This window comes from Symphalangus syndactylus, chromosome 14, assembly GCF_028878055.3.
Source record: "Symphalangus syndactylus isolate Jambi chromosome 14, NHGRI_mSymSyn1-v2.1_pri, whole genome shotgun sequence".
Lineage (NCBI taxonomy): Eukaryota > Metazoa > Chordata > Mammalia > Primates > Hylobatidae > Symphalangus > Symphalangus syndactylus.
Window position 1 is genome coordinate 55,103,336 of NC_072436.2, and position 26,163 is coordinate 55,129,498.

Here is a 26,163-nt window from a genome sequence, read left to right on the forward strand (position 1 = left end):
AAATGATGGAGATCCAGAAAGCTAAAGGCAAAGGAAACTGTCCATAAATGGTGCCGTCTCTTTTAGAAAGTTCCCACAAGGGTAACAGTTAACAGTTCTGAAGCCACTCTACCTCTAGTGCGGAATTGCACAATGAATTAAATACGTGGCAGATGGGTGTGAGCCTGGTTTCTCACTGCTGGAGTGAGAAGTCACAGATGAGAAGAGAAGCTAGAATGATCCATACGCTAATAGGTTAGAGCCGAAGACATCAGTGCGACTCATGCTTACCTTAATTTAGACACATGATCCAGGAGTCTGTATCCTTGTGAGAATATGCACGTTTCCTTGTACTGTGAGCAGAGAGCACTGAGAAGCAAGGCTTCCCTTGTTAGGATGGCTATTATCAAAAGGACAGGAGATAACAATGGTTGGTCAGAATGTGGAGAAAAGTGAACCCTTGTACACTGCTCTTGGGAATGTAATGTTTCTCAAACAAGTAAAAATAGAACTACCATATGATCCAGCAATCCCACTTCTCGGAAGATACCCAAAGGAAATGAAATCAGTATCGTGAAGGAATATCTGCACTCCATGTTTAGTGCAGCATTATTCACAAAAGCCAAGATATGGAAACAACCAACTGTCTGTCAACAGGTGAGTGGGTAAAGCTAATGTGAGGTATATCTAGAATATAAGGCAGAATGTTATTCAGCATTAAAAAGCAGGAAATTTTGCCATTGGCAGCAACAACATGGGTAAGCCTCGAGGACATTATACTAAGTGAAATAAGCCAGACATAGAAAGACAAATACTGTGTGATCTCATATGTATGTGGAATCCGAGAAAGTCAAACTCATAGAAGCAGAGAGTAGATTGGTGGTTGCCAGGAGCTGGGGGTGTTGGAGGTAGGGAAATGGGGAGGTGCTGGCTGAAGAATACAAACTTCCAGTTATAAAACAAACAAGTTCTGGGGATCTAACGCACACATGGTGACTCTAGTTAATAATGTGTCACAGCATTTTGCTAAGAGAGTAGATAGTAAGTGTTCTAACCCCATGTGCACACGTGATGCAGTGGATGTGCTAATTAGCTTGATTGTGGCAATCATTTCACAGTGTATATGTATATCAAATCATCACCTTGCACACCTTAAATATATACAATTTTCATTTCTCAATTATACCTCAATAAAGCTGGAATAAAAGTTTCTCCCGAGGACAGATCTTATTAAGAGGAGAATGCTCTGGCGTATTTCAAAATGGTGCCTGTTCTCCTCCACCTGCCTGAAGCCCTCTGAGATTTTTCTCCAGGATTCACTGTGAGAATCCGGTGGAGCTCCAGGAGTTAAGGCTCACAAATGTGCCCCCATGACTGGCTTGCCCTGCAGCTATCAGACTCATCCTCATTGAGCCCAGCGCCACCAGCTTTGCAGGCTCCCCTCCTGCCTGGCACTCTGGTTCTGGTTCTGCTGCAGTAGTTGTGGTTTTTTTTTTTTTTTTGAGATGGAGTCTCACTCTGTTGCCCAGGCTGGAGTGCAGTGGCGCAATCTTGGCTCACTACAACCTCCGCCTCCCGGGTTCAAGTGATTCTCTTGCCTCAGCCTCCTGAGTAGCTGGGATTACAGGCATGCACCACCACCCCCGGCTATTTTTTGTATTTTTAGTAGAGACGGGGTTTCACCATGTTGGTCAGGCTGGTCTTGAACTGACCTTGTGATCTGCCCACCTCAGCCTCCCAAAGTGCTGGGATTACAGGCGTGAGCCACTGAGCCCAGCCAGTTGTAGTTCTTTGTATTTGACTGTTGGTCTCTCCACCCTGAGGGGCTGAGGCTTGTCCTGTGACTTCACTTCTCTTACAGATCTAGGAAGAATTCCAGATGTAAGTTTTTAATACGATCTTCCAATAAAAGAAACCAGAGCTTCTTGGAGAAATTGATAATAATGGGACTGGGGCAGCAAAAATACAAGATTGGATAGTACTGAAATAAGGAAGTGCTCAAAAAACAAAATTAAACAAACCCCGCAAAAATCGAATGTTGTCAAACAAAAGAAGGAGCTTTTGGAAAGCCCTCCCAGTGGCCAAAGCACGAACAATTTGAGCATCAAAATAAATAATGTAGTATTAAATTATAGTCGAAAGCTTAAAATAATTATCCAGGTGTCCATGATGGTATATATAAATGATTAAATGAATAAATGAGTGAATAGAAATCCCTTATGCAGAAGAGCTCCTAATGATTAATGCAGATAATCAGTCAATAAGGAGGCAGCACAAACTCCCCACTTCTTTTTTTTTTTTTTTTTGAGACGGAGTCTTGCTCTGTCGCCCAGGCTGGAGTGCAGTGGCGCGATCTCGGCTCACTGCAAGCTCCACCTCCGGGGCTCACACCATTCTCTGGCCTCAGCCTCCGGAGTAGCTGGGACTACAGGCGCCCGCCACCACGCCCGGAGAATTTTTTTTATATATATTTTTAGTGGAGACAGGGTTTCACCGTGTTAGCCAGGATGATCTCGATCTCCTGACCTTGTGATCCGCCTGCCTCGGCCTCCCAAAGTACTGGGATTACAGGCGTGAGCCACTGCGCCCAGCCCAAACTCCCCACTTCTTAAGTGAGGGCTTTGCATAGTGATTTCGTTCCAAAGACCACATGCAGTATAGACAGGGGAAAAGTTACTTCCCAGTGAAGAAAGCTGATAAACATAACCTCAGCCGGGTGATCAGCATTAACGTGAACAGGGTCTTGGGAGCCTGTGCCCTTGCTATGATGTAAGAAGAATGGCACTTTGGCCGGGCGCGGTGGCTCACGCCTGTAATCTCAGTACTTTGGGAGGCCGAGGTGGGTGGATCACGGGGTCAAGAGATCGAGACCATTCTGGCCAACATGGTGAAACCCCGTCTCTACTAAAAGTATAAAACTTAGCTGGACATGGTGGTGCTTGCCTGTAGTACCAGCTACTCGGGAAGCTGAGGCAGGAGAATTGCTTGAACCCGGGAGGCAGAGGTTGCAGTGAGCCAGGATAGTGCCACTGCGCTCCAGCCTGGCGACAGAGGGAGACTCCCTCTCAAAAAAAAAAAAAAAAAAAAAAAAAAAGAGAAGAAAAATGGCACTTTACCTCAGATCATCTTTCTCAGAACCAAGAACCCCAATCTAACAATGAGAAAAACATCATTTAAACTGGAGGACATTCTACAATACACCTGACCAGCACTCCTCAGTATCTTCAAGGTTATCAAAAACAAAGAAAGTCTGACGAACTGCCACAGCCAAGAGAAGCCAAAGGAGACATCACTAAGTGGTATCCTTGATGGAACTCAAACAGACAAGGAAAATGTATCAGTCTGTTCTCACGCTGCTATAAAGAACTGCCCAAGACTTTATGAAGCAGAGAAGTTTAATTTATGAAGCAAAGAGCTTTAATTGACTCACAGTTCCCCATGGCTGGGGAGGCCTCAGGAAAGTTATAATCATGGCAGAAGGCACTTTTTCACAGGACGGCAGGAGACAGAATGAGTGCCAGCAGGGGACACGCCGGACACTTAGAAAACCATCAGATCTCCTGAGAACTCACTCACTATCAGGAGAACAGCATGGGGGAAACTGATTAAATTACCCATGATTAAACTACCTCCCACTCGGTCCCTCCCATGACACACGTGAGGATTATGGGGATTATAATTCAAGATGAGATTTGGGTGGGGACACAGCCAAACTATATCAGGAAAACTAAGAAAATCTGAATAAAGTATGGACTTTAGTTTGTAGTAATAACTTAATATTGGTTCATTCATTGTGATAACAGTATATACTGATGTAAGACATTAGCAAGAGAGGAAACATATGGATGGGTCTGCACAACATGAAAAATCTTTGTGCTATCTTCCCAAATTTTATGTAAATCTGAAACTATTCAAAAATAAAAATTTAGTAATAATAATATAACACATAATAAATAATTATATGTATTATAAACATATGTTAAAGTGACATTTGGAATTATATGTTAGTCTGTATCATTTACTTTTCATTATAATAAATGTTATTATGAAAAAACATTGTTATTTTTTTCAAACACCTGTTTAATTAGTTGTACTATTAATCACAAGTAATTGACAGTGATAACTGGCTGTACTTTTTTTTTGAAACAGGGTTTCCCTCTGTTGCCCAGACTAGAGTGCAGTGGCACCATCAGAGCTCACTGCAACCTGAAACTGCTGGGCTCAAGCGATCCTCCCACCTTCGCCTCAGGACTGTACCACCATGCCTGGCTGGTTTTTATTTTTATTATTTACTTATTTTTTTGAGACAGAGTCTCACTCTGTTGCCCAGGCTGGAGTACAGTGGTGTGGTCACAGCCTCAGCCTCCCAAGTAACTGGGACTACAGGTGCGTGCCACCACACCTGGCGAATTTTTGAATTTTTTGTAGAGACAGGGTGTCACTGTGTTGTCCAGGCTGGTCTTGAACTTCTGGGTTCAAGCCAATCCTCCCACCTTGGCCTCCTGAAGTGCTGGGATTATAGCAGTGAGCCACTGCACCTGGTCCCTCCTGTTTTTTACTAGGAGCATTAAAAACATCTATTATAATGAAAAGTAAATGATACAGACTAACATATAATTCCAAAAGTCACTTTAATATATTTTTATAATATAATTATTTATTATGTTATATTATTACTTTTTGTTGTTGTGTTGCTATGTCCTGAGCTCATTCTCAATCTCTCTCTCTTTTTTTTTTGAGACAAGGTCTCATTCTGTCACCTAGGCTGGAGTGCAGTGGTGTGATCATAGCTCACTGTAGCCTTGACCTCCCGGGCTCAAGCGATCCTCTCCCTCAGTCTCTGGAGTAGCTAGGACTATAGGTGTTCACCATCATGCCAGGCTAATTTTTAAATTAATTTTTTGTAGAGATGGGTCTCTGTACGTTGCCCAGGCTTGTCTTCAACTCCTGGGCTCACGTGAGCCTCCTGCCCTGGCATCCCAAAGTTCTGGGATTACAGGCATGAGCCACTATGCCTGGCCAAGGGTTCACTCTGTAAAAAGCTGATTACCTTTCACCAGGGTAAGATGCAGACTTTAAAGAATCTATTTCAATTCATGGTCAACATTTTCAAGAGAGTAGCTTTATAAAATGATGCTCCAGTGGTGAGTTCTTTCCTTGTGAGTGGCTGTCTTATTCCAAAGAAATTTCCCTTAGTTCTGTTTCATGAGCATCTTTTAGCAGTGATACAAATACTCACCACTGGAAAACAATATTCAAGGTCTGGAAGAATGTTAACAGAATTCATGATGATGATTTGATGTTTCATTGTGATGTTTTCTAAAACAGAAGTGTTTATATATTTTTTAGAAGTGTTTAAAAGAATATTCAATCTCATAATTTTCTAGATGCTTTGCAGAAAGTGATAAAATCAGAGAAACAAAAATTATGGGATACCGTATGAGTGATTTTAGGTGTTGTTATGTTTTGTAAAAAAGAAAATTACCTCATAGAGCTATTATTGGAAGGAATTATTGGAAACCCAAACACTGGAATGTTTCCAATTTTAGCTGAACTTACAATTACGTTATGATGTCCATATAGCTAGTCATGTAGCTAATGATAAAAAGGGATCTGTGCCTTATTTGTATAATAAAGTTCAAAAGGAATTTTTAATGCTTCTAGGAAGTCACTTTAAACTTGAGCTATAATTGAGAACACCAGAAGTAAAATACTCTTCTGACCTTTCAATCTGCATAACAGAAGTAGCCAGTCATGACCAAATGTATCATATCACAAACTATGTTCTATTAGCTATGCATACTTAATGAACTAATAAATATACTTATCAGTTACTGGTATTGTTCCGCATTGTAATTGCTACAATACTGGTACCATACCAGTAACTATATATATATATGCACACATAATACGTTACTGGGTCATAAGAAATTGTCAAACATAGCAATTATGTCACTTGAAAACAAAATACTCTAAGAAGTATACTTTAAGAATATAGTTTTGATCATGGAAAAAAATAGAATAAAAAAGTAGTTAAAATTAAGAATCCTGGGCTGGATGTCGTGGCTCACACCTGTAATCTCAGCACTTTTGAAGCCTGAGGCCAGTGGATTGCTTGAGTCCAGGAGCTGGAGACCAGCCTGGGTAACATTAGGGAGACCCCGACTCTAAAAATAATAATAATAATAATAAAGAATTCTGTATAAAACTACAAATAGAGGATAAATCAAGTCTTTTAACCGAACAAACTGGGAACCTAGAGGAAATGGGTGATTTCATAGAAAAATGTAAGTTGCTAAAATGGACCCTGAAATAAGGAAAACAAAAACTGCAATTTGCATAAAGAGCTGTCATATGACCCCACGACCACATGGGTTCACAGCTAAAGGTAACTGACCTTCAGCTAATTCCGTATTGCAGATGGTCAAGACCTAGAAAAACAAACCAAAAAAATGAGATTCTCCTGAATTCATCTTGTGTTTTAATATGAAAACTTGATACAGCTAACATTTCCTCTAATCCACGACTCCGATGACTAAAAACATGCATCACCTATGCACCCCTACAAATCTGCTGCCAATTAAACTGTGACTTTCTTAACAAAGGAACGATAAGTATTGTTGACGCATTTACTTCCATTATAGCCAGGAAAAGAAGACTGTAGTGAGATCTGATTTTATTATAAACAATATATTTAAATGTAATGTAGTGGATTCTGCGCAGCTGTTTTCCAGCGTGTGCAGGGCTTTGGCGCTGTGGGAAAACAGACCAGCAAAACCTTGGCAACCGGGGCGCCCACCCCGCCGGCCCCAGCGTCTCAGCATCGAGACCGTCCCAGAAACAAGTCAGAATCTGCAAATATACCGCGATAGGCGATGACCAGGAGCGGCAAAGCCTCGAGGAGGCGAAACTTCTAAAAAGTAAGTGTTTTAAAAATGTTCTCTGACAAAGTAAAGAACCACGTGGGAAAATCCCAGAAAAGTGACCGCTTCCGTGCGCAGTTTTTAAGAGCGGTTGGAGGGCGGGGCGCAGTGGCTCCTGCCTGTAATCCCAGCACTTTGGGAGGCCGAGGCGGGCGGATCATTTGAGGTGAGGTTCGAGACCAGCCTGGCCAACATGGTGAAACTCCATCTCTATCAAAAAATGAAAAAAAAAAAAAATTAGCCAGGCGTGGTGGCGCGCGCCTGTAATCCCAACTACTCGGGAGGCTGAGGCACCAGAATCGCTTGAACTCGGGAGGTGGAGGTTGCAGTAAGCCGAGATCGCGCCACTGCACTCCAGCCAGGAAGACAGAGACGATATAAACAAATTTGCATGTTGAAGCCTGTATAAGACATGGTACAGTGAGTGAATAGACCCCCATCCCCAAGAACACTTTATACATATTAAATGGATATATGATTACTGTGCAAAAATTCATTCTGGAAATGAACATATATTTGAGCACTAATATGTAATGTACATCTTCTGCCCTAAGGAGAAAACAAATTATAAAACTTTTTACATTCAAAATTACTTTCCCGAGCATGTCTTAGAATAATCTATGTGTTGATGCATGTAAATTGTATTTTAGTTAGGCAAAGAAACAAATCTGGTTATTTATGTAAAAACTAGTCTAATAAAGTTACTGGCTTTATCACTTTAAATCTTTAGTGTCTAAAAGTGGTGTTTAAAGTAATAGCACATCAGAAAACCTTGTCTGGACAAAACTAGTTCACTCACTGTTTCTGCACTTGCAGTTGCTCCCTTTAGGGTTATAAAAAAAGGATCCAAATGTTACATGTGTTGATATTATATCTTGTCAGTTACTGATGTCTGTGGTATCCTACCCTCATCTCTGAAAGGGATAATACTGAATACTTTGTACCATTAAAACCTAAAATTAAAAAAAAAAAAAGGAACGGTTGGGAAAGCCGCGGCAAAGCTCCCTCTTCGGTCCGGGCCGCTCCCCTCCGCGCCCCGCACGACTGAACTCACGAGAAGAAAGCTCGGTTCTCCCCGCGCACGCCGCGCCCAGGCTGCACACCGAGCACGCACGCACGGCGCGCGGGTGGAAAGTAGCGGGATCGGGCGCGCCCTGCCGGTGGTCAGCACACAGTGCAGGACTACTTGAGCCCGCTATTCTGGAGTGAGTTGCATGCATCACATGCATTGGCATCACTGAAATTCAGTGTACAGATTGTGCCACGCGGTAATTTTGGAAATTCAAACTGAAGTGGAGCCTGCTATTCCGTATCTTGATCGGAATGGATATAAGAATCAAAGTAAAAGGGCAATAATACAAGTTAATTGATTTCCTACATGTCAGTAAAGAACAACTGGAAGTTGATTTGAAATGAAAGAAAAATCATTTACAATAGCACCCCCAAAATTGAGTCCTTGTATAAACCTAACAAAATATGTACAAATGTGCATTCAGAAAACTTTGAAACACAGTTGAAAAAAATTAGACAAAAGCTAAATAAATAATTCCTCCAAACTTCCTCTATAGACCCAGTGCAATTCCAATCAAAATCCCAGCAAAGACACCAATAAAATGTTTCTAAACCTAACATAGACAATATAAGACTGAGGAGGAACAAAGTTGAAGAAGTCACACATCCAGATTCCAAGACTTATAAATCTATGAAGAGAGTGTAACATTGGGGAAGAAATGGTCACACAGACAAATGGAACAATATAGAGAGCCCCTAAATAGACCAACATAAATATAGTCGACTGATTCTGTCAAAGAGCAAAAGCTGCTCGGTGGAGAAAAGAGTCTTTTCCACAAATGGTGATGAAACAGCCAGATGACCTTGTGGGATAAAACAAATGTACAAACAAATCTTACAACGTACACAAAAATACATACAAAATTATTCATAGACTTAGAATTTAAAGTAGAAAACTGTAAAAATTCTAGGATAGAACATGGAAGAAAATCTACCTGACCTTGCATTTGGTGATGAGGTTTTATACACAACACCAAAAGCCAATCAATGAAAGGAAAACATGATAACGTAGACCTTATTAAAACTGAAAATGTCTACTCCATAAAAGACCCCACTAGGAGAATGAAAAGGCAAGGCACATACTGGGAGAAAGTATTTGGAAAACATCTATCTGAAAAAGGACTATTATCAAAAGTATACCAAGAAAGTAAAACTCAACCAGAAGAAAACAAACCATCCAATAAAAATGGGTGATGATCTGAACAGACACCTCACCAAAGAATACATAAAGATGGCAAATAAGTATTACCAAAAGCAGCCCAATAGCATATGTCATCAGGGGATTGCAAGTTACAACAACAGTGAGGTAGCTGTGTGGCTGTGAGGGTGTTTCTGGAAGAGATGAGCACTGAATGGGTAGACCGAGGATGGGCCATGCTCACCAGTGTGGGTGAGTGCCATCTGATCCACTGGGGGCCCAAATAGAACAATGCAGTCTCTCTCTTCTTGAGTTGCAATTTTCGTCTTCTGTCCTTCCTGGTTCTCAAGCCTTTGGACTCTGAGACTGCACCAGTGGCTCCCCACTTGACTATCAGGTCTTCAGGCTTGTGTGTTATACCACTGGTGTTCCTGGTTCTCCAGCTTGCAGGCAGTAGACTGTGGGACTTCTTGGTCTCTATAATCATGAGAGTCAATTCCCATAATAAATCTCTCTCTCTTTTTTTTTTTTTTGAGACAGGGTCTGGCTCTGTTGCCCAGGCTGTTGTGCAGCAGCACCATCTCGGCTCATTGTAGCCTTGACTTCCTGGGCTTAAGCAATCTTCTCACTTCACCTCCCTGAGGAGCTAGGACCACAAGCGCGCACCACCACGCTGGCTAATTTTTTGTAGAGACGCTGTTTCACCATGTTGTCCAGGCTGGTCTGGAACTCCTGAGCGATCCACCCATCTCTGCCTCTCAAAGCGTTGGGATTACAGGCGTGGGCCACTGCACTGGGCACAAATATCTCTCTATATATAGAGATATGTGTGTATATATATGTAAATATATATGTATATAAATATAAAATTCCTATTGGTTCTCTTAGAACAATTCGAATATAAAAACAATGACGATAGCAATTGCTATGGAGGATTAGGAACAACAGGAGCTTATCACTGCGGGTGGAAGGCATAATGGTACAGCCACTGGCAGTGCCAATGGTAGTTTTGTCTCAAAGCTAAACACAGTCTCACCATATGGTCTAAGAAAGCAGCTGTGCTCCTGGGTCATCAACTGCTTTGAAAACTTATGTCCAAACAAAAAAACATGCAGTTATATACAGCACCCTCTATTCAGATACTTTAAGTTTCCAGACACTTTAAATCAGGATGTCCTTCAATAGGTGAATAAAAAACAAGCTGAAGCACATTCACACAATGGAATACTACTCACCGATGAAAAGGAATGAGCTGTCAAGTCGCTCAGAGGCAGGAGTGAGCCTTCAATGTATATGACCAAGTGAGAGTGGTGGAGAGAAGAGGCTGCACTATTCTATTTAGATGCCTTCTGGAAAGGTGGAGGTAGAGATGCAAGGAGATCTGGGCTTGCTAGTGGTTTGTGAGGAGGCTGTTGAATAGGGGAATGGGGAATGGCAGGAGGTCCCTGGGGCCAGGGGCCCATGGGCTTCCTCTGGCTGTCAGCCATGGGGAGCATTTGTGGAGAAGCTTAGCTGGCTTACCAGCGTGAGCATGGCTACTTTTCCCTAGGAAGGGATCCCATCACATGTGGATCTCTTTGGGGGCATTCTGGGGAGGATATTTTACCCACACTGTGTGATTCCTCGGGACCACGTGGAGGCCCCTCCTTGGGCGCAGGCCCAGCTCTTTGTGTTAGCCAGGTGAAGATGCACGGATGGGAACAACTTCATTCTCTGGGGCTCAGTTTTTCCTCTGCAGTGAAATCAAGCTCCAGTATTTCATTCTCTGTTTTAAATTCAATTCCTTTTATCTTGTCCTGCCATTCAATGGGTCTTAAGAAATGTTTTCCAGAACCTCAAGGGGTGGACGGGACACTTTCTTTAGGGAAAGGTTTTGTCACGTACATGGCATGCTCCTTGGTCCCTGCAGAGGCTCAGGCCTCAGGGCAGCTGCCTCGCTAGGCTTCAGGACCTCACAGGTGTCCAGGGGGCCACAGGGGTCTGCATGCGAGGGCAGGGGCAGCAGGTGGGCCCATCGCAATGGGGCGTCGGTGACAGTGACGTCCTGCGGGTTCCCCACCTGCCACCTCCATTCAGGGAGGTCTCCCTTGGGCCCACCCTAGCTGGAGAGGCCTTGCCTAGAGTCACCCTCTTCCATGCTGTGTGTCCTGTAGCTGCAGTTTACTGGTGAGCTTGGTAGGGCACAGAGAGGATGGAGCCACCAGCTGGAGGCAGACAGGCCCCAACCGTGAGCCCAGGATGCAGGAGCGGCCGGGATTGCAGAAGCCCCCCAGCTCTGGTGTCCTGGCTCTTCCTGCACAGGGTCTCCACGTGACGCTCAGCAAGCCGGATCTCAATTTGTTCACCCATCCTTTATTTTCTGTATTTATGACTAATATTTCTCCAGTTTGTCTTTTGTTGGCCTTAGTGACAGTGAGTTTTCCTGTTGAGTTTCTATTCTGTTGAATCTTTATTTTAGCAGCGGATAGGCAAATTTCGGGTGATGGTTATTAATGCAAAATGGAAGGTGATGATATGTCACACACATCCTTCTGCCTCCTGCAGCAGTTTCGCTGTGTGCTGTGTCAAAACAAAAACAAAAACATCAGAAAGGAAACAAAAAACCAGTAAAGAGTGATGGGGAGGACACTTCCTGGAATAATTCCCTTCGATGCCCGTTGCGGGTTAAGTCAGAGACGAACTGACTCAGGAAAGGAGCTGAGGAAGAAATCCAAGAATTCACGAAAGGAGGTGCTGGAACGCAGGCCGTATATCCACAGGTGCACGGAATCTTGCGTTTCACGCTGGTAAATTACTCATACTAGCTCCTACTACCATGAGGAAACACAGTCTTCAGAAGTTGACAATTAGCAAATTAGAGAATTGCAAAGCCTGTTTTACCCTGAGAACCTGAACCCTTTCTTATTCCTGAAGGGCTTTCCATCAAGGAGTCTGTGTGGTGGACAAGAGACTGGATCAACTGAAAATAACAGATATTGTCACAGTGTTCTTCTAGCAACTGTCACTCACCATAACTATCCCACCTGAGGCTTAACCAGAACCCTCCCCTCCAAGAGCTGAAGTCGCCCTGAGAGGGAATGAGCAGGATACCTGTCCACTCCCACAGGGGCCATCGGGTTGCCATGGAGCTGGGCTGTCTGAGTCTTGGTCTAGCCTGTTCCTGGCCCTCATCTGGGGCCCTAATGTATGTCTTAAACGCTACCTCTCTCACCATCTAAATATGAAGAGGAAGAAAAGAGAAGCTGATTCCTGGGGCTAATGCATTTTAGTGTGGAAGCCAAGTAAAGGCCTCAGAGTCACTCTTGTCTTCTGTCTTTGCTGTTTCACTCCAGTCTCAAAAGCAATCCTGGTCTTAGGTCTTAGAATCACAGACTGCCGAACGACAGCACCTGCCCTCAGTTCATTTTGCCGCACTTCTTACTCTGACAGTGCCATTTGTGGGATTCCTGTTTGCCCATCGTCCTTTCATGCCGAGGAGGCAAGTGCATCCCTTGACCAGGCCACCACTGCAGGTGTGTGTGTCAGACTGAGGAACAGCAGGGAGAGGAGAACAGCGCATGGTAGGCAGCCCAGGGGAAGCATCCTGGGCCCTTAACCCAGAAGGAGGGTCTCAGTGTGTCCAGTTGCTCGTTTCCTTGAAAGAAAACCCAGATGTCCTGTGAGGTGAACCTAGTGATAGTTTTTCCTTGTAGTTTTAAATGTGCTCATTCAAATTAGAATGCTTAGCCATCTGTCCCGTATTCCGGCATTTTTCCTTTAATCTATGTTTGCAAGGTCGTGAGTTGTGCTGGATAGTATGAAATGTGTTGTTAGTGGATGCACCACTGTTGACCTCAGAGCATGTGACCAGACAGTGCAGGAGGAGATGTTGTCAAGTTACTCTGGATATAAAATGTCCCTAGATGACCTTGTGGGCTTGATCCAAGGTGAAAGGTGGGGAGAGGGTACCGGAGCAGAGCAGACGGGCTGGATGAGCCTGGGTGGGGAGGAAGGCATGACTGAGGGAAGACAGCTCAGCCCCCCAGGGGAAACCTGAGTCCAGTGTTGGGGAATGTGAGGACACAATGGCGGGGCAGGATGGCCCTGGCACCAGCGGTGCTGGGGACCGTAGGGGGCCATGCTTTGTGAGAGGCAAACTCGGCTCCAAGGATGTGAGGCTGGGAGCATGGAGGTGAAAACGCTGAGAGACAGAGGGGAGCTGAGGCAGGCAGGGCAGAGACGGGGGGCCCAGCAGGGCCTGGGGCAAGAAATTAAGGACGGGGCAGGGTACCTCCAGCAACTCAGTCACACTGAGGGGATGGCAGAGGCAGTAAGGGACTGGGTGGGGACAAAGTGACAAGATGGGGAGTAGGGATGTGGGCACTAGTTTGTGTGTTAATAGGTCAGCAAGTCTTTTAGAGTCCTGGGAAGTAAAATAAAAATTAAAACAACAAAAACAAGCCGGGCATGGCAGCACATGCCTGTAGTCTCAGCTACTAGGGAGGCTGAGGTGGGAGCTTGTGTCTGCAGTGAGCTACAGTCAGCACTGCACTCCAGCAGTTACAGAGCGAGACCCTGTCTCCAAACAAAACAAGCAAAACCAAAATGCAAACCACACAAATTTCCTGTTTTTGTTTGGGATTATTGCCTGACTCTCATTCCACCTCTGAGAGATCCTCCTCCACTCCAGAGACACCAGCACAGCCAGGTGGTCATCGCACCTCTGAGAAACCCTCCTCCACTTCATAGACACCAGCACAGCCAGGTGGCTGTCCCACCTCTGAGAGAACCCTCCCTCAGCCAGGTGGTGGTTCCTTCTCAGAATTTCAGCCCCACTTTCTATTTCTTCAATCATTTAGGTTCTGAGAACCCCAAACTCTTACCTTGGTTCCTCCAGCTTTGGGGTTGGCACAGTTTTAGATCTGTGGCATCTTTTTGTCAAATTCCCTGTATTCAAGTCTCTTTTTTTGTTTTTTGAGACAGAGTCTCGCTCTGTCACTCAGGCTACAGTACAGTGGCGTGATCTCGGCTCAGTGCAACCTCCACCTCCTGGGTTCAAGTGATTCTTGTGCCTCAGCCTCCTGAGTAGCTGGGATTACAGGTGCATACCACCACAACAGCTATGTTTTCGTATTTTTAGTAGAGAGGAGGTTTGGCTCGGTTGGCCAGGCTGGTCTCGAACTCCTGGCCTCAAATGATTCGCCCACCTTGGCCTCCCAAAGTGCTGGGATTACAGGCATGAGCCACTGCACCCAGCCAGATCTCTCTGATATAGGAAGCTTGTGTAGTTTCTGTTTTCCTGACAGATTAATGACCAACACAACTGATGAGGGTAAGACAAATTTAGAAGGTCATCTTCTCCAGCACCGATGATGCGTCAACATACGGGCACTCATTCAGTGTCAGGAGTGTAAATTACTGCAGCCTTTGTAACAAAAATCCGGCAGTAACTCTTATCGTTCAAAATGCATAAGCAATTCGGCTGAGCAATTTTACTTCTACATCCCTAAATTAGAGCCACATTCTCTGATGTGTCTAAAGGCACTCTTGCATATTTATTACTGCAATGTTTGGACTTAAATATCCACAACTGGATAACAGGGTAATTAAACAGTTAATTATAATATGGCTCATCCATCTGTTATGCAAATGAAATCAATCTCTGTGCACTGTGGTGGAAAGATTTTCTGAACATAGTTCAGATTTTTTAAAAAAGGCCAGCTGTTGGCCGGGCACGGGGGCTCACACCTGTAATCCCAGCACTTTGGGAGGCCGAGGCGGGTGGATCACGAGGTCAGGAGATTGAGACCATCCTGGCTAACATGGTGAAACCCCATCTCTACTAAAAATACAAAAAAAGTTAGCTGGGCGTGGTGGCGGGCTCCTGTAGTCCCAGCTACTGGGGAGGCTGAGGCAGGAGAATGGCGTCAACCCAGGAGGCAGGGCTTGCAGTAGCTGAGATGGCGCCACCGCACTCCATCCTGGGCACTCCGGCCTGGGCGATAGAGCAAGAAGACTCCATCTCAAAAAAAAAAAAAAAAAAAAAACAGAAAAAAAACAGGCCAACTGTTGAATAATGCTTCTGGAATAACACCATATATATGAAAACGTATTCAATACACCATAATATCTAATGCATGTATATATCCAAATGAATATTTTTATTTTTATTTAGTTTTTCTGTGATATTTTTGAACTTAATGGTAATTTCCTACCTATGAGCCAAATAACATAATCACAATTTGAAATACTTAGATCTATAAAGTATTCAATTATTACAAGATAATTAAGATAATCTGCAATTATTAAGTGATTCAGCAAAATGTTTTTATTATATAGAATCTATTAGTATCATTCTTAGCCTCAGTTTTTTAAAAATATACTTTTTATTATACTTTTTATATTATAAAATGAGATTTATTTTATAGTTCATCTCCCTTGGAACTTATCTAAAGGGATTCAGTTCTTGAGTACAAAAATAATCATTACATGTAGGTTTTGTGCTGTGAGAGATCCCACACAATACATCTTAGGGCAGGATAATAATAAGACTCCAGTGTTAGGAACTTTGACCGCATTATCCTAGTAACGAGAGATATTAACTAGATCAATGTAATGGATTAAAAATTAAACAGGCTAAAGATATATTTGTATGAAATGACCACATTGGTCAAGCTATGTATATTTTGCATGTTGATTAGCTGAATGATCCAATTCCGTTAGACCACTGAAATAACCAGGTCATGCTTGAGATAGTAATATAGACAGAAACCAAAGCTACTTATTGTGGATAAAGAAACCTAAAATCTAATATCAAATATCTTTACCTCTCCACACCTATGTTGTGTTTTAACATTCTAATGACTCAACATTTTCTAAATAAATACATGCTTAGTTTTTGTTTTTGTTCTTATTTAAGTAACTCAAAATTCTTTCATGAGTTACTAGAAACTATTCAAACACTGCTTCTTAAAAGAGAAATCTTTATTTTTTTCTTCTGGGAAGTTTACACAAAGTAAATATATTTACCTCATGTGTAATTATTAAAACATTAAGAAGCCAGGTTCAGTGGCTCACGCCCGTAACCCCAGCACTTTGGGAGGCCGAGGCCGGTGGATCACCTGAGGTTAGGAGTTCCAGACCAGCCTGGCCAACATGGTGAAAACCCGTCTCTACTAAAAATACAAAAATTAGCTGGGCATGGTGGCACACACCTGTAGTCCCAGCTACTCGGGAGGTTGAGGCATGAGAATCGCTTGAACCTGGAAGACAGAGGTTACAGTAGGCTGAGATTGCACCACTGCACTCCAGCCTGATGACAGAGCAAGACTCCATCTCAAAACAAAAACAAAAACAAAAACAATTAAGAAGTATTCTTTAATCATTTATGTTAAAACCTATAAAAAATCAAAAGCATCGGCTGAGTTTGGTGGCCCACGCCTCTAATCCTAGGACTTTGGGAGGCTGAAGGGGGTGGATCACTTGAGCCCAAGAATTCAAGACCAGCCTGGGCGACATGGTGAAATCTTATCTCTACAAAAAAATACAGAAATTAGCCAGGCATGGTGACGCACACCTGTATTCTCAGCTTCTTGGGAGGCTGAGGTGGGAGGTACCTCTCTTTGCTAAGGGTACCCTCTCTGCTGTCACTCACCCCAACAGGAGATGGCCAAAGAGAGGCGGGCAGAAAAGGAGCTTGGCCAAGCAGCCTTGGAAAGGAATTTCTGTGTATCACTCATGTCCTTCTCACCACTAGAAAGGCATTTCTACATTGGAGTGGAAGGAAACCGCTGTGCTATGAGAGGGAATGGATCCACACAAAAGAGCAGGGAGGAAGGGAGGAAATGTGCCCAGTGCCAGAATTTTGTTAATTAAGGGGAGGGTGTCAAGGCGCAGTGAGCCGTGATTGTGCCACTGCACTCCAGCCTGGGCATCAGAGTGAGACCCTGTCTAAAGAAAAAAAAAAAATCAAAAGTATCCAAGTAATGAAGGCCAAGAATCTCAAGGAAAAGTGGTTCAAGGCAGAAAGCATGGTGAAAAATGAAAAAAAAAACCCCAGAAATTTAAAATGTGAAATATAAATACACCCTTACGATTTATGATACAGAATTCTGCATTGAACCCCAATTCTTTCAGGACATGTGATCTTAGATAATACACTCAAGCTGCTTGACACTGAATTTTCTTGAAGGTAGTGTTTGAGAGCTGTTTCCAGCTCTGCTGCAGGAAGCACATCCATGTGTGTTAATGCCCTTAGCATAGTGCCTGCCACACAGTAAGAACCAAAAAATAGGCAGTTCTTTGACTCGCAAAACTGTCAAAATGGGCATCCCCCAAAAGCAGAACTCTGGCAAGTGTCTTTAATGACACAAAATTCTGGCACTGGGCACATTTCCTCCCTTCCTCTCTGCTCTTTTGTGTGGATCCATTCCCTCTCATAGCACAGCGGTTTCCTTCCACTCCAATGTAGAAATGCCTTTCTAGTGGTGAGAAGGACATGAGTGATACACAGAAATTCCTTTCCAAGGCTGCTTGGCCAAGCTCCTTTTCTGCCCGCCTCTCTTTGGCCATCTCCTGTTGGGGTGAGTGACAGCAGAGAGGGTACCCTTAGCAAAGTCCAGCAAGGTTGCAGGGCTACAATGTCCAGCAGCCAAGAACTGAGGTGCCTGCCCACATGCCCAGGCCCCGGCACCCCTGGCTGCAAGCCTCGTGCATCTTCCCAGGCTGACATGGAAAGAAAAGATGGGGATCTGGGAACATTTTCACTTGGCAAAGGTAGATGAGCAAAGCCCACACAGCCATGCTGACAGTCCTGGTCTCCTGGCTCGTCCCCACCACCTCCCTGTGCAGAGCCAAGAGTGCTGTACTCCCTGCTGCCCCAGAGTGTGCCACGTGGTGTGATGGTTAATTTCAGTGTCAGCTTGACTGGGCTATGAGGTGCCCAGATAGCTGGTAACACATGGTTTCTGGGTGTGCTTGTGAGGTGTTTCTGGAAGAGATTAGCATTTGAACCAGTGGACGGCGTAAGAAGATCTCCCTCACCAGCATGGGCGGGCCTCATCCCATCCACAAGGGCCACACAGAGCAAGACAGCAGCAGAAGAGCAGACTCTCTCTTTCCTTGAGGACTGGAGTCTCCCTCCCCAGCCCACCCTCACCTTGTCCTCAGGCCTTTGGCCTCATGCTGAATGACATTGTCGGCTTCCCGGGGTCTCACACCTTCAGATTCAGCCTGAATTATGCCACCGGCGTTCCTGGGTCTCCAGCTTGCAGATGGCAGATTGTGAGACTTCTCAGCCTCTGTAATGGTGTGAGCCAGTTCCCATAATAAATCTCCTCTTATCTATAGGTCTATATATATCCTCTTGGTTCTGGTTCTCTGGAGAACTTTGACACACACATATCGAGACAGGCGAGGGGAGCTGGTGGGAGCTGACACCCTCCCCAAGTTAGTGAAACAGAGAGCACCTCTCCCCCAGCCTATGTCAGGAAGGGCATGGGGTCTTGGGTGCAGGGAGACCTCAGCCCCACCAAGATATTCAGGGGCATGGATTTCTCCCCACCCTTCTGAACTCAGGGCTGCCCACCCCAAACCTTCAAGTTCCACTTTTGGGATATGTGAAGCCTCTTGTCTTTCACTCTCCCTGGATGCTCCGTGGGGAGATTCGGCCCCTAAGGCTCACTGCCTCCTCCACTCCACCTCCTGCCAAATGCATCTCCAGGCAATGGGGGAGGCCTGAGAGGCCCAGGGCATGGGGCTTGTTCTTTTTTGAGCATTTTCACTTTTACAAGCCCTGGAACATTTGTTCATTGGGTTTTTGCTTTGTCTTTCTAATGACAGTCTATTAAAAATAACAACTTTTTGGCCAGGCGTGGTGGCTCACGCCTGTAATCCCAGCACTTCGGGAGGCTAAGGCGGGTGGATCACCTGAGGTTAGGAGTTCGAGACCAGCCTGGCCAACATGGTGAAACCCCATCTCTACTAAAAATACAAAAATTTGCTGGGTGTGGTGGTGGGCGTCTGTAGTCCCAGCTATTCTGGAGGCTGAGGCAGGAGAATTGCTTGAGCCCAGGAGGCGGAGGTTGTAGTGAGCTGAGATCACGCCATTGCACTCCAGCCTACTGTTTCATTGCACTCCAGCCTAGGCAACAAGAGTGAAACTGCCTCTCAAAATGAATGAATGAATGAATGAATAAATAAATAAAAAGCTGGGTGTGGTGGCTTACACTTGTAATCCCAGCAATTTGGGAGACCGAGGTGGGTGGATCACCTGAGGTCAGGAGTTAGAAACCAGCCTGGCCAACATGGTGAAACCTCGTCTCTATTAAAAATACAAAAATCAGCTGGGTGTGATGGCAGGCACCTGAAATCCCAGCTACTCGGGAGGCTGAGGCAGGAGAATCAATTGAACTGGGGAGGTGGAGGTTGCAGTGAGCTGAGATCGCACCACTGCACTCCAGCCTGGGTGACAGACTGAGACTCCATCTCAATAAATAAATAAATAAAACAATTTTAAAAAGTGAGATAACTTTACAAATGCAAGTGAGTGAAGCAGGACGATGGCAGGGCAGCAAGCCACTGTCATCCTCTCTTCCTGATCCTTTCCCTTCCTAGAGGCCACGGCCAGCTCTCAGTAAAAGCTACAGCTGACCCATTCCTTTCCCTAAGCCCAGGCTCCCGGGACACCCCAGACCTTCCCCCGTAGGGCACAGACAGATGATGCCCTCCCCTTTTGTAAGGAACAAATATATTTGGGAAGAATAAATGTCTTTGGTTGTGAGAATCAGAGGCCGTCCTGTTTGGAGGATATGGTGTTGAAAGAACTAACTGATGTTCTATATTTGTGGTAAGACCTTTCTGGTGACTGTGGAGGAGGACATGGGCCTCAGACATGGCTAAGGGGTGCCCAGGGCTGGCAGGGCCTGGAAGATGCTGCCTTTCCTGGGGAGTAAGAGTGGGATTGCTTAAAACCATGGTGTGACCCAGCAATCTCACCGATCTCGAGGCATGTGATGCTGTCTCAGGCCCCTGTTTTCTACCTTTGGGCTCTACTTGTCCTCAGGTTCCTCCCAGGTGGGATTTCCTTCCATGTATAAACCCTGCCCATGAGCCCAGGCGTCTCTGTTAGGACGCTGGTATGTTCCTCTGGTTTCATAGCTCTTTGCCCACAGCAGCTCCGATGTCAGGTGGCCTGGGCCCTGGACATGTCGGTGGGAGGGTGCAGGCCCTGGGTGAGGAGATCAGGGATGTGATGGCTCATTGGACCTCAAAGGTGATGGGAAAGAGCAGTGTCTTCCCTGGCTCCCCACACAGCAGTATGTTGGCCTCCAGGGCTGTTCCATCACCCATGACAGCATGGACCACGCTGTAGCCACTCTGGAAAGCGACCCTTGGAAGGGAGCTTGTGCAGGAGATAGGAGGACTGATGTGCACCCAGCAGTGTCATGGGGACAGGGCGCTGGCCAGCTGGGCGGGACTCACACTCCTGACACCCAGTTTCCAGGATACTCCTTCACTCCCACCCCGGGGCAGATCCCTGCCCTAGATTTTCTCCCTCTCATGTCCAGCAAATGCTGTGCTAGAGCCCTGGAATTCCATGGGGCAAGCTCGGAAGAGGGAGAGCTGAAATGAGGAAGTCATCACCTTTTCCAAAGAGAAAGTAGGCCCAGTACCACCTGGGTGCCCCTTGGGCGAGCTCTCCAGGCTGGGGAACAGGAAGGAGTAGGGGCTAAGTCAGGTGCAGACAGAAGGAGGGAATCTTCCAGGAAGCACTGTAGAATGTTCCATTGCAGCAGCTCATACCCTGTCAGGCTTAGACATTTAGACATTGAGACTTGGAGATCCCCAGCAATTCGTATTCAAGGTCAAAGGGCTAGTGACAGAAAGAGGAAGGCCCACTGTGTCATTCACAAAGTGCATCCAAACCCATTGTCCCAGGTGACTCTCACAATAACCCCATGAGATTTGCAGGCCAGGAGCCTCCTCAAAGGAGGAGTCAGGAATGTCAGGGTTTAGCAACTCCTCCAAGTCAGGACCAGGAAATGCTGTCTCCAGCACCAACCTAGGTTCCCTATGCTTCCTCCCACACCACAGCTTATGGGCGACTGCCGCCTCATGGACAGAGCCCTTTCCTGTCCAATTTCCACCAGGCTCCTTCCTCTGATCATTCCCTCAGACACCTTGTTTTCTGAGGCCAGTCACTCTGGGAACTGCTGTCCTTGGCAAGTGGGGACCTGGGACTTTGCAGAAAGCAGATACTAAGGTCATACTTGGCTGGGACCAGCATTGGACAGCAAACCTCACCTTTTATTTTTAAATTTTATTTATTTACTTATTTGAGACACAGTCTCATTCTCATCCAGGCTGGAGTGCAGTAGTGTGATCACGGCTTGCTTCAACTTCCGCCTCCCCAGCTCAGGTGATCCTCCCATCTCAGCCTCCCTAGTAGCTGGGACTATAGGCTTGTACTGCCACGCCCAGATAATTTTTGTATTTTTTGTAGAGACAGGGTTTGGCTATGTTGCCCAGGCTGGTCTCAAACTCCTGGGCTCAAACGATCCTCCTGCCTCAGCCTCCCAAAGTGCTGGGATTATAGATGTGAGCCACTGCACCTGGAGAAACCTCACCTTTTGAAACTCATGCCTTGTTTGTCCTCCTGCCAACACATTGGTGCTGCCTCCTAAGGAAGCAATATATTCAGTCCATGGGTCCAAGCAATCCCAGATGAAAAATATTAAAAAAATAAAATAAAAAAGCAATATAGCATAACAACTATTTACATAGCATTGACACTATATTAGGTGTTTTAAGGAATCTAGAGATGATTGAGAGTACACAGGAGGATATGCTCAGGTCATATGCAAATACTACACCATTTTCTATCAGAGACTTGATTGAGCCTCTGTGGATTTTGGTATCCTTGGGGATCTGGAATCAGTCCCCCACGGACCCTGAGGGCCGAGTGTGCGTCCATCCTAGGATTGATCAGTGTCTCCCCAGAGTCTCCGAGAGGCTCAGTCTTGCTCTCTCAGTGTGATTTTGTGATATTATAAGCATGTGACTGGTCTGTGTCCCCAGTCCCTGGCAGTAGAGTTCCTAAACCCTTGCAGTTTTCTGAGACCTGTAGGGGTGACAGGAGCTTCTTCTGTTCTGAGGTGACTCTTGGTAGGCTCCTAGGAAGCTTCAAGGTGGCCCCGGTCAGAAAGACCACTCACATGATTAGAGGGTTGAAACAGTCTGTCCCACCTCTGCACTCCCAGGGAGAGAAGAGGGCTGGAGATTGAGTGAGTCACCAGTGGCCAGTGATTTAATAAATCATGCCACATGATGGAACCCCCATAAAGCCCCCAGGCAACTGGGTTCTGAGAACTCCCAGGTTGGTGACCACAGGGAGGTGCTGGGAGGGTGTTGTGCCCAGAGGGTATAGGAGCTCTGTGCGCCCTCTGCCACGGTGCCCTGTGCATCTCTTCCTCTTGACTGTTCTGGAGTAGTGTCCCTTATAATAACCAGTGATAGGAAGCTGAGTGCTTTCCTGAGTTCTGTGCATCATTCCAGCTAATCATGGAGCCTGGGGATGGGGTTATGCAAACCCTCCATTGATAGCTGGCCGGTCAGAAGTACGAGAGGCCTGGGGTTTGTGATTGGTGTCTGAAGTGAGGGCAGCCTTGTGGAGCTGAGCCCTTAACCTGTGGGGTCTGCACTAACTCTGTTTAGTAAGTGTTAGAATTGAGTTGTGCATAAAAGCAGTTCGGACTAGACTGGCCCTAGAGGAGATGACAGGCCTGGTGCAGATTCACCTGGGAAGGGAAGGCAGCTGATGAATAGGGGCTGCGGGATACTCTCCTGGGCTGCCTGGAGCCAGTCTATGGCCCCAAAAGCATAGTGTTTAGGGTTTTAGCCTGGAATCCAGGAGAGACTGGAGAGAAGCACCAGTCTGCCCTCCACCTCCTGCCCTGCCCAACCAGTTCCTCTCTCTCTCCTATGACTTTCTACCCTGGGGGGGGGGTCTCTGTGAGCCAATAATTGATTTAGAAAAGTGAAAAGAATGCAAATGAAACCAAGAGTCAGAGTCTTTTAGTGGGCTGGGCTTAGGGTTCCTTTATCAGATGGATGTCTCTGTCTTTCTTGCGTATTGGTGACTTTGGATGCACTGAATGCAGTTGCATTACAGGAAAAAGACGTCCACCTCACACAAATAATGGAAGAGGGTTCCAAAGCCCCAGGCTCACCAAATGCAGGAGAAGCCACCCTCTCGTCATCTGAAGTGTGCTGCTGCCTCAGCAATGGGTCCAGAGAACACTCAAAACGAGTGTTGAGTTCCAGGCCTGCATCACAGCGCTGAGGGAGGAAACTGCTCTGGGTCCATTGGGGCAGACCCACTCCTCCTAGCACCTAGATCCCTCCATCCTGGTCTGGGACTACCTGTTTTTCATCAAACTTACTTTACTGCAAGTTTCTTTCTTTCCTTTTTTATTTTATTTTATTTTATTTTATTTTATTTATTTACTTATTTTGAGATGGAGTCTTGCACTTTCACCCAGGCTGGAGCTCAGTGGTGTGATCCTGGCTCACTGCAAGCTCTGCCTCCCGGGTTCACGCCATTCTCCTGCCTCAGCCTCCTGAGTAGCTGGGACCACAGGTGCCCGCCGCCGCACCCGGCTAATTTTTTTGTATTTTTAGTAGAGACGGGGTATTGCAAGTTTCTTTACTCCACCTACAACCCAGACATTGGCAGAGTTTCCCTCCCATCCTTAGAGATAGAGGGTAAAACCACACGTTTGGAGGTTTAAAGATTTCCCACAAGTCTTTTTCTAATTTTCTGGTATTAAATTGAAAAGAAGATAGAATGCACAGATGAAACATACAAGGTGATGAATTTTCGCAAAGTCAATGTGCTGTGCAAGTAGGACTCAAGTCAGAAAACAGATTTATCCCAAATTTATCTGATAAGAGGATCCCAAATGCTCCTCAGGCATGCTGACTGCTCAGCCTCCTACTCCATGACATCTCCATATGTGCAACACCACCTCCCCACAGCTCCTGTGGAAGGCCTGGATTGCTGCCATGTGACCTTGGAAATGTCATTTCTCCTTCTGGCCATGCTGGGTTGAAGTTAAATGATTTCATATATTGTCTTCCTCCATTAATCCTTCCAGTGGCTTCTCTTTATATCCAGATTAAAACCCAAGTACCTTTCTTGCCTATGTAGTAAGCAGCCTCACTAATGGCTCCCCGTGATCCACACCCCTGGGATACACATCCTTGTGCAACACCCTCCCTTTGAGTGTGGACTAGACCCTGTTCTAATCACAGAATATGGCAAAAATGATGGGATATCTCCTCAAAGCTTTAGTTGTTAGTAACCATGGCCGACATTTTCTCAGATCTTCTCAGCTCTCTCTTCCCCCCTCTCTTCCTCCTCTCTTTCTCCTTTCCTCTCTCTGAGCCCTGGCTCTGGGGAGCAGCTGCTCTGTTAGGAGCTGCCCTGAGGGGAGGCTTCTGTGGCTTAGGACCCAGAGAGGACAACAGAGGGGAACTTGGCCCTTCAGTCCACGTGGAATCCTTCTAATAGCCCCATGAATGAGCTTGAAAGTGGATCCTGCCCCAGTTGAGTCTCAGAGGAGACCTCAGCCCAGCCCCCTGAGAGACCATGTGGTAGAAGCACCCTGCTGAGCTGGGCTGGGCCTGGGTCTGTGGAAACAGAGATAGTGAGTGCCCATTGTTATGGGCAGCTACAGGTGGGGCAGTGTTTCCACACAGCAGTGGGGCCCTCATACAGTGGACCTGGCCCAGGATCTGCTCCACCCTTCCCTCCTTCCCCTGCTCTCCCCCCAGCTCCCTCCAGCCACGCTGTCCCCCTTTCTAAGCTCCTCTCTGGACAAACTCGTGTCTGCCCTAGAGCACCTGCACAGTTCCATCTCCCCACACTGTGCTGTAAATGCCTGCAGGGCCGGCTCCCCCTTGTCATTCTGCTCATGGCGTGAGTGTCACCTCAGGGAGGCCTTTTCAGATCCCCCCACCATGAAGTGGCCCCAGCCTCCCCTGCAGCAGTTGCTTTACTTCAACGCAGCACTTGCTCCTTTCCCCACTTATATGTTTTGTGGCTTGGTCCTTCTCCCCCTCCAGATGGTGCACTCCTGGAGGGCAGGGACTATACCATGTCTGTCTTTTTCACTGCAGCACCCAAGCTTAACTCAGGCCCTGGAACAAGGTAAGTGCTCTGGGCATCATGACTGAATGAGTAAATGAGAGGATCTGGAGCCCCTCACTCCCACATCCTACCACGGACCAGCTCGGACTGTGGAGATGGATGCTGACAATAGGAGATGCAGGTCAGGTTGGAGGCAGGGGAATGGCCTGAATGACTCCTGGCTCTTCTCTGGCTCAGGTGCTCCCACAGAACACAGTGGGCACATGTCTTCCCCTCGTGGCCAGAGCTAGCACTGCATCCAAAGAAAGAAAACCACAACACAGAACTTGCAAGGCAAATCCATGCTCCCACATCCCAGGGGGCAAAAATCCAAGAGGATTGAGAGAAATATCGGAAACCCCTCTTACCCCTACTGCCAGCACTGGCCTGGGGCCCAGACACTTCCAAGGCCTCCTCACCAGATCCAGGGATGTGGCCACGGCTCCACTTCCACAGTAGGAGGACCTGAGGCTCCCACACTGGGGTCTTTGCCCTTGTCCAGGGATGCGTGGTCCATGCTCTGCCACTCCAAGTCTCAGTGCATCAACCGCCCTGCCCCTCTCTGCTCAGAAGGAACTCCAGGGGTAGAAAGCATTTTCGAAGAATCTTGGAGCACAGTGGGTCACCTATGGAGAGCTGGGGCAACGGAGGCTTTCTGAGCCTGTGGGACTCTTGGAGTGACCCACGCCAAGCACCTCAGTATGTAGGGAAGGAAACTGAGGTCTCCTTTCCTGTAGCTCCTTCAGTCTAGGGGGCTCATCCTGGTTGAAGGTGCACAGAGCAGTGGACACAGGACCCCAGGCCCTGCTTTCCCCTGACTGCCGTGGAGGTGGCACCAGACCAGGCTGACCCAGGGGACCTTAGGGATCCCCCAGCCTAGCCTC

General features: G+C 46.2%; 1 long non-coding RNA gene across 1 annotated transcript; it reads left to right on the forward strand.

Annotated features, from left to right (window-relative positions):
* Positions 1-25,271, forward strand: LOC129462971 (uncharacterized). Its single transcript, XR_010115377.1, has 3 exons — positions 1-636; positions 12,541-12,671; positions 25,216-25,271. It is a non-coding gene; the product is annotated as an uncharacterized lncRNA (long non-coding RNA).
* The last annotated feature ends 892 nt before the right edge of the window (positions 25,272-26,163 follow it).